Genomic DNA, 9,810 nt, shown 5'->3' with positions numbered 1-9,810 from the left:
TAAAATAGACAAGGATTAGGAAATAGAAATTCATCCCGGAGCCTCTGGAAAGAGGCTTCGTAACATAGGAGGCTGTAGAAAGCCAGCAATAACAACAAAGCACAAGCAAAATGTGATTTACATGAACACCGGAAAATTCTAGAAACAACATGAAAGCAAGGCCAAAGCCCAAGTGATAACCCTGCAAGTGAGGCATATTTTATTAGATAGATAGATTATTAATCCCAAGAGGAAATTCACATACTATTACTGATTAAGGAGACACTGACAAAGCTCCATGGACAACAAATATTTTACAAGACAGGACTTCCTATTACAGTGGACCCTTGACTTACGGACTCAATTCGTTCGCGAGGGCTGGTTGTAACTCAAGTTGGTTGTAAGTCAAGACTGTTTTTCCCATAAGAAATAATGGAAATACCCATAATGCGCTCCGAACCTCCCACAGCAACACTTACTTAACCTTTTCATAATTAAAACTGGTTGTATAATGTGTATAATTTACCAAAAACACCAATAATGTTTCTAATGTACTCACCAAAAAGTTATACAAAGTGCATAGCCTACCAGAAACAATTTCATACTGTACTCACCATTTAATTTGACATCTTTGGGAAGGGAGGAGGAGGAGAATGAAACGGAAGGTGGTTATTGTTTAGAAGGAGCCTCCTTATGCAAATCTTCCCATTGTAAAATTGTCGAGATGGTGGATTTCGACATGCTGTACATATTAGCGAGATCGGTCACGAACACCACTCTCATATTTCCGCACAATTTCCTTCTTCGTTTCGATTGTGATCGCTGTTTCTCAAGTTAATATTGACAGTAGTGGAGCACTCAGTTCAAAGCTGGTCGTGTTGTGAGCTGCTGTAATAATATACTCCAAAGCAAGCTGGTGCCGACTCAGCCTGATGACATCATCATGTGCCGCGCCAGCCCGCTAGCTAACATACCTTAACAATCGCTTTCTTTACCTTCATTACCTTCTCTTCCTTCCTTAGCAAGTATGCGTCTTGCTTGCCATGGTCCAAGTGAATTATATATATAGATAAATCACTGCACTGACCGAAATTACGTCCACAAACACATGTATCTGGGCTCCGACTGACGCTTACGAACGCTCTCGGCTGTTTGTTTACAATCGCACAAGCGGATACACGTGACCGCATTCGGGTCGTAACGCAAGATATTGGTCGTAAATCAAAACAAAAATTTTGGTCGTAAATCAAGTTGTTCGCATGTCAGGCCGGTCGTATATCAAGGGTCGACTGTACTTTTGTCGCTCTATGAGCAGTCGTTTGTTTTAACGTACGCAAAAGTATTGGGACACCTGACTGTTACACCAATATGGGAATTTAATGACATTGTATTCAAATATATGGATTTTAATATGGAGGTGGTCCCTCCTTTATAGCTATAACAGCTCCCACTCTTCTTGGAAGGCTTTCCACAAGATTTTGGCGTGTTTCCGTTGGAATTTGTGCCCATTTATTCTGTAGAGCAGTGGTTCCCAAACTCATTCCTGGGGACCCCCTGTGGCTGCAGGTTTTTGTTCCAACCAGATTCACAATTTGGCAAAGCAAATTACCTAGAACCTGAACTTTACAAATCAAACTTTTGATTTAAGAAAGGCAGATCCGTTGCATGCCACCATGGTGCTGCAGGCCACCAGTTAGCATAGCTGCTCACATCTTCAGATTTCTTGACTCAGATCCCATTAGTTTGCAATGGAGTCTGCTTGTCCTTCCTGTTTCTGTGTTTTGTCTTCTGTCCATGTCACAAACATTTGAAGAACCGTTTAATTTGTGACTCTCAATTCACTTGGTATGAGTGAATGTGAGTATGTGTTTGAATAAATGGGCTTCAACAAATTTAGAGAAGTCTTTGGGAAATAATCTAGATAGAGCATTTATGAGTTCAGGTACTCATGTTGGACGAGAAGGCCAGGCTCCTAATCTCCACTCCAATTCATCCCAAAGGTGTTCAATGGGTTTGAGGTCAGGCATCTGTGTAGGCCAGTCACGTTCTTCCATACCAAACCCATCCAACCATATCTTTATGGACCTTGCTTTGTGCACTGGGGCACAGTAATGCTAAAATAGAAAAGGGCCTTCCCCAAACTGTTTGCACAAAGTTGGAAGCATAGCGTTGACCAAAATGTCTTGTTGCACTAAAGCATTAAGATTGCCCTTCAATGGAATTAAGGAGCCAAGCCCAAATCCTGAAAAACTGCCCCACACCATGATGCCTCCTCCACCGTACCTCACAGTTGGCACAGTGCAGTCAGGCAGGTAATGTTCTCCAGGCATCTACCGAACCCAGACTCACCCATCTGACTGTCAAACAGAGAAGTGTGATTCCTCATTCCATAGAACACGTTTCCACTGCTCCACAGTCCAGTGGCGGTGTGCTTTACACCACTTCATCCTACACCTGGCATTGGACTTGGTGATGTGAGGCCTGCATGGAAACCCATTCCATGAAGCTCTTGCTGCACAATTTTGTGCTTACATTAATGTTGGTTGAAGTTTGGAATCAGCAGAGTATTTGGCGACGTTTACACACCATGCAGTTTAGCAGTTGCTGACCCCACTCAGTAACTTTATGATGTCTTCTGCTTCATGGCTCAGTTGTTCTTGTTCCTAAATGCTTCCGCTTTCCAATAATATCATTTACAGTTGACCGTGGAATAACAAGCAGGGATTAAATTTCATGACCCGTCTAATTTCAAAGGTGGAATTCTACCACCCTTGAAGTCACTGAGTTCTTCAAAATAACCCGCTTTGTTTCACAAATGTTTGTAACTGGAGACTACATGGCTAGGTGCTTGATGGTTAACACCTATGACAATGGGTTTGATTTAAGCACCTGAATTCAATAATTATAATAATACTTTGGTTCATATAGTGTATTGCCACTGTGCTTGTTGTTAGCTCCTACAACCTTTTCAGAAGCAAATCTCCCAACTTCTCGGCAAACTTACAGCCATCCTAAACCATCAGGGTTCAAATTCACTGACACACATCATTTAGTCAGCCAATACTCTCAGACTCCTTGGCTTTATCACCAGTTTGAGAGGAAATCAAGACAGTAACACACGGGTATGTGTTTGGTGTGTTTATGTTTAAGGGTCTGGGGAAACCAGCCACCTTACCTGAGCTGACAATGTCTGTGTATTATCTGAAGAACATTTCAGGCAACTAGATATGGCACACATCCTTTGAGAACAGAAGTTCTTAAGTAAACTCCCTCACAGCTCTGGTCCAGTGCTGTTTATAGACTGAGAAGCTTCAGTGTCAGTAAATGCAGCCTCCAATGTACGTTTTTAGATGGCCGCTTACACAATCACATCCTTCGAGATAATGGAAAGTACATGTTTTTCTTTCCTAGAGTGCCACAGAGTCAAGGAATGCCTACATGAAAAAGATTCTTTAACTGCAACCTGGACTCGTGATCACCTGAGGAGTCAGGATTTTGCAACCGCAGTCCTCTGATTCATCTTGTAAAGGCAAAGGTGTGTTATGAAAGGCCTAAACTTGTTAGGTTCAGGTGACACAATACTGCAATGATTAGGGCCGCTACTCATGTTTGTATATTTTCTCTATCCATCCATCCATTGTCTAACCCGCTGAATCCGAATAGGGTCACGGGGGTCTGCTGGAGCCAATCCCAGCCAACACAGGGCACAAGGCAGGAACCAATCCTGGGCAGGGTGCCAACCCACCGCAGAACACACACAAACACACCCACACACCAAGCACACACTAGGGCCAATTTAGAATTGTCAATCCACCGAACCTGCATGTCTTTGGATTGTGGGAGGAAACCCACGCAGACACGGGGAGAACATGCAAACTCCACGCAGGGAGGACCTGGGAAGCGAACCCGGGTCTCCTAACTGTGAGGCAGCAGCGCTACCACTGCGCCACCGTGCCGCCCAAAAATGAGGAACGCTTCACGAATTTGCGTGTCATCCTTGCGCCAGGGACCATGCTAATCTTCTCTGTATCATTCTATGTTTTTCTATATGTACTCTAGTTTTCCTCCCATGTGCTAAAGATGTCACACGTTAGCTCAACTGGGGATTGAAAGATTGAGTATGTGTAGGCTGACATGGTCTGATACTGTGTTCTGCTTGGATTCCCATCTTGTGTCTTATGGACGGATGAAAGGATGGACTTCTTTGATTCACTTTCAAAATAATTTATCCTCCTAAAAAACTGGCATCAATACTGATGCTTAGTCCGAACGTCTCTTCTATGGGTTTGCACCAGAGGGGAAATGGAACTGGCAACACAACCTAATAACATCTTTGACAGACTTGTGTGCAGATGTTCCACCATAATGTCACGGCTTAGTCAAATTACAGGGGCTTCAGGCAATATTGTGCCCAAGACTAAAGTCTCCATGCAAAGCTGAACTGCCTGGAATGTTAGAACCATTAACTTTGTGCTTTTAAAAATCTTCCACCACGGCTTATTGTTGACTTGCTCAATGACCATGTGGGGGCTTCCCCTATGCCATTGCTGAAGTTGGAGGTTTCCCCTTCACTCTTTAAGATACATGTGTTTTATTGGGTATTTATCAGTGACTGGACCCCAAGATCTCAACATCTTAAGACACTTTTTTCTAACTGGTTTCTGCATTTGAGGACTGGCCTTAATAGATTGATAGAAAAGAGGAAAATGGCAAGATTAGAGGTCACCACAGCTTAAGCTGTCCATCCACTCCACAATGCTTTATTCTGTAGAAGTTTCAGCTCCTGGCTCATGCCACCACAATGTGCCAAGAGGCACTGCAAGGTTTGTTTTTGCCCGCAGTGATCACACTATATTGTGTTACCCACCCTGTGCTTGTACTTAGCTTAGTCTAGCTAGTAAAAACAGACACATTGAAATTGGGACAATGTTTCTTTAGGGACATTAAATATAAACTGGGTGTATTGTGTGACTAGCTCTGGGTCCTACACTTATACATTGGTTTGCCTTTCTTTTATATCATTTTGCACTTTTCTTTATGCGTTGCTGAATCTTTTGAGATGTCTCGGTGTTTTTCAATTGCCGCTCTGTTTGACTGTTGTTCTGTCCAGAGTTTTTTTCTGCCTTTCCCCCAATTGCTTCCCACAGCCTGCTATGACCCAGACTTGGTTTGAGAATACCAGGTATGTAATTTTAATGATTATCAGGCTCCAGGACGAGGAAATAGGATGCTTGCATTTCTGATTAATGGCCACTAGAGGGGAACATTAGAAAGTGAATGAAATCAAATGCCTGCACTAATGAAGTCATGTTAAAGACGATGCATTTCTTAAGAAATATTCAGCTTTATGGTTGTTTCAGCTTATGGCATTGTGAGGTGTTCAGTATATCTGACAAACACAGTAGGTTTTCCAGTAATTATGACAGAACAGGTAAATTATTAAAAACAAGTGATCTTTGGGATTTACTAATACTGAAGTACGATCATCATTCATATACTCTATGGCAATACCTTCTATTCATTTGTTTTTAAAGTGACTTGATAGCCAAGAGCGAAAACCCTCGTCAACCTGTAAAAAGGTTTTGCTGTTGCTGTCGTACCAAAACAGAAAAAGAGCAACACACACGGAGTTCGGGTGCAGGTAAAGCACCTTCGTAGGGATATCGTTTAATAAGACAGGCGGTGTACTTATATAAAAGTGAAAAGGAATTTTTGACATTTTAATATCTAAAATGAGCAATTACAATAAATTGAGCTTTCAAATTTAATTAAAAGTGTTATTTTATCTGTTTTTTAGCTTTTGTATATAGGGGAATTATATCAAGTTTACAAAAGGGCTTGCAGCCCATTGATCTTAACTTTATAACACAGAACAAGTCACTCATCTATTTTGAATAAGAGCCTTTTTGCATCATTCTAGTCATTAAACCCCTGGGCAGTGAAATACCAGTTGAACATTTTAAAAATATATGAGTATTCAAAATTTTTACTTGAATCTGAATTGAATTCTAAGTAGTCTGATATGGTAACATTACCAAGTATATTATATTATATTATCCATCTTTCCATCACCCAACCCGCTATATCCCAACCACAGGGTCACAGTGGTCTGCCGGAGCCAATCCCAGCCAACGCAGGACGCAAGGCAGGAAACAAACCCTGGGAAGGGTGCCAGCCCACAGCAGTATATTATATTATATTATATTATATTATATTATATTATATTATATTATATTATATTATATTATCCATCCATCCATCATCCAACCCGCTATATCCAAACCACCGGGTCACAGTGGTCTGCCGGAGCCAATCCCAGCCAACGCAGGATGCAAGGCAGGAAACAAACCCTGGGAAGGGTGCCAGCCCACAGCAGTATACTAATATTATATTATATTATATTATATTATATTATATTATATTATATTATATTATATTATATTATATTATATTATATTATCCATCCATCCATCATCCAACCCACTATATCCAAACCACAGGGTCACGGGGGTCTGCCGGAGCCAATCCCAGCCAACACAGGGTGCAAGGCAGGGAACAAACCCCAGGAAGGGCACCAGCCCACCGCATTATATTATATTATATTATATTATATTATATTATATTATATTATATTATATTATATTATATTATTATATTATATTATATTATATTATATTATATTATATTACACGGGGAGATTCACTCGAAAGAGGCCCCAAATATTCTGTAATAACTCTCACTAGAACGAAGCAATCTGAACGAAAAAACATATAATGTGCTCCTCAGTATATGAAACTTCGAACAAGCCGGGATACCCCTGTGTCAGAGTGATGAGGTGGATGCCAGACAGCCATCGAGACGTTTAACCTCCGTTTGCAGCTTCTGGGTGCCTACCACCCATACCCCTTCACTCAGTCAGTCAGCTTCTCATCAGGATGGTGGTGTACAGTATTGAGCAGTATGTCTTCATGGTGCGAACCTATTGGGTCACCAATTCGTTTATGTGATGTCAGAATCAACTGGATGATCGTGAGTTAAGAGAAGGTTACTTCTTGCAAGATGGAGCAACATGCCAACTCTAAGCATGATTGTAAGTGTGTGCATGTGAGGCTTTGGCTTGATGTCCACTCCAAAATTGGCTCATACTTCTTGCATTGGGCCCAAAGCTACCAGGATAGGTATTCCCGATTCCACATTCCCGATTTGCATTTTAAGAATGTTATGTGACTGTTGTATTATCCACCCAGTTATCTACTTTTAATGTACTTTTTTATAAAGACACAGGAAGTCATATATAATAATGAGAGCAGCACAGAATCATCTATGAAAGAGACTGCATTTCATCACAGTACAAATTCACATACACGATTACACACCCACTCTCACTGAAGCCAATAGCCAAAGTTCACCTCTAATCTATATATTTAATCTTTAGTTATCACATTTCGAAATGTTCTAAACCCTGCTTTCTCCAGATTTGAAATATTGCAAAATTAAGGAGTTTTCTTATGTAGGACACAGAAAAGTGAGTTAATTTATTTGTTTTAGGCAAGCTTGACTATTGTAAAATTTGTTTATTAACTATTCAGTTGCACAATTCATTGAAAGCATACACTATATTGCCAAAAGTATTGGAATGCCTGCCTTTTCATACACATGAACTTTAATGACATCCCTTTCTTAATTGATAGGCTTTAATATGGAGTTGGCCCACCCTTTGCAGCTTCATCTCTTCTGGGAAGGCTTTCCACAAGGTGTAGGAGTGTGATTATGGGAATTTGTGACCAGGGGCCTCATGCATAACGCCGTGCGTAGAATTCACACTATAACATGACGTAAGCACAAAAACAGAAATGTGCTTATGCGCAAAAGAAACCAGATGCTTAAATCTGTGCGAATGCCAACTTCCACTCCATGAATCCCGGTCAGCGTGAAAAGTAACTCACGTGCACACCCCTGTTGTCCCGCCCAGTCTACTCCCAGAATCACGCCTCTTTGAATATGAAAGTCAATATAAATAGCCCTTAAGCTCAGCGTTCTGTGAAAAGGCAATGGCAAAAGCACGGGGTGGGGGGAATAGAAAAAGTTCAGCGAATACCAAGTGGAGGCAAAGAAAAACGTACTATTTGTTGGTTTAAACAGTAGTATAAAAAACAAAAGGAAGTTCATCGAGTGACAGAGTGTTGGAGAAACTTGAAAGTTCAAATTCACAAAGTGAGTGGCTGAAATATAAAGAAGTTGTCAGATAGCAAAGTCGAAGCGAAAAGGCGAGTCGTAGTCCACCGTCTGAGTGTCATATGAAAGCTTATTAGGGTACAGAGAAAAAAAAGGCACACAGTGGGAAAAAATTACGAAATGTTAACTTTAGTCTCGAAAATTTCCACTTTAATCATGTAGTTTATTTTAACATTAAAGTAGAACATCATAAACTTCATCTTAAAATCATTTAATTTACTAGTTTCTCAAATCCCATTGTAACTAAAGTAGCACGTTAAATGCTTTGTTTTGTATTTGATCTTCTATGTGCTCTATGTGTGTGAATCGCTACGTGCTTCCGGGCTTTCTCTTCCTCCAACAGGACATAGAATCCATTACATTCGGAATATTACAGCTCTCTGAATATTTAAAATACTGAGAAGTATACGTGATATCATTTTCATGATGATAGGAGCTAAAGCATGTTATTAAACATGGGAACATGGTGGTGCAGTGATTGTGCGCGACCTTCGATGAAATAATTTATTGCAGCAGTACTGTCTCTTTCAAATGTACTAACCTCCGATTTTTGTCCTTACTTTTTTTTCTCCAAATACCCAATTGCCACACAATCAGCTCTGTAACAGACATTAAGCCATCTGTATGCTTACAACGCCGATTCTTCAAAACTTTTAAGGAACATTGAAATATCTCCGTAGTACATGTTTAATTATTCTATCCTTCACGCCAGTCCCAGTGAAGCATACAGTGAAAGGCAGGAACAATCCATGAACAGAGCACCAGATCCTTGCAACGCAGCGACACCGTGTCCTTTAATTATTAACAATATAGATTATTTAAATGAAGTTAAAGTTTTATATGTATAATATAATAAGCATATTTTGCTGCATTTCATCTTAAAAATGATATCGTCATCATATGTAAATACGCGCTTTATAAAGTGGCTCAGGTTGTGCAATATTATAACTGTAGTGCAAATTTACAGTGAGGTGATTGTACTTATAATTCAAACAGTTCTACAAGGAGCACTTGATGGACTGACTGAGTGCGTTTAGAGTTCTTGGGATGAAACTCTTTCTAAACCGCGAGGTCCATACAGGAAAGGTTTTGAAGTGTTTGCTGTATGAGAGCAGTTCAAATAGACAGCATGGCTGAGGCAGCGTGTGCTTGATGCTGTATACCGATAATTCTCTTTCCAATCAGCTGCTCTGAGTGGTGCAGTGAGAGTAATATTGAAGAAGATGATCCGCTGTGGCAATCCCTAACAGGAGCAGCTGAAAGACTAAAAAGAAGGTGCAGGGCAACGCTAAAGCAGACAACTATGGGATACTAGCTCCAAGGGCCCTTAGAAACTCTTCAGATGCCTCAGGACATGTTCTGCGCTTTTTGCAGTATTGAGCTAGAATTGTGAGGACTAGGACATGTTTTGGAAGGGAAACTAGAAACCTTCAACTCAAGACATACTGTAGAAGTTCAGAAGTTAAGGTTGGCCTTCCATGGGCTGCTTCTGGAGTGAATTTTGGAACCACCTCTTCTGGTTACACCTGTGAGGAAATTAATCAACAAAACACAAGAAAAAGATTTGGGGAAGCTTCCCCGTATAAAATCCGACGC

General features: G+C 40.6%; 1 non-coding gene across 1 annotated transcript; it reads right to left on the bottom strand.

The window, feature by feature from the left end:
• Positions 1-3,939: 3,939 nt before the first annotated feature.
• On the bottom strand, positions 3,940-4,044 carry LOC120541805. Its single transcript, XR_005636080.1, has one exon. It is a non-coding gene; the product is annotated as a U6 spliceosomal RNA (small nuclear RNA).
• Between the last annotated feature and the right edge of the window lie 5,766 nt (positions 4,045-9,810).

This window comes from Polypterus senegalus, chromosome 12 (assembly GCF_016835505.1).
Source record: "Polypterus senegalus isolate Bchr_013 chromosome 12, ASM1683550v1, whole genome shotgun sequence".
NCBI classification, from domain to species: domain Eukaryota; kingdom Metazoa; phylum Chordata; class Cladistia; order Polypteriformes; family Polypteridae; genus Polypterus; species Polypterus senegalus.
Note: the sequence above shows the minus strand (reverse complement) of the source record. Positions and strands in the feature narration are given on the sequence as shown.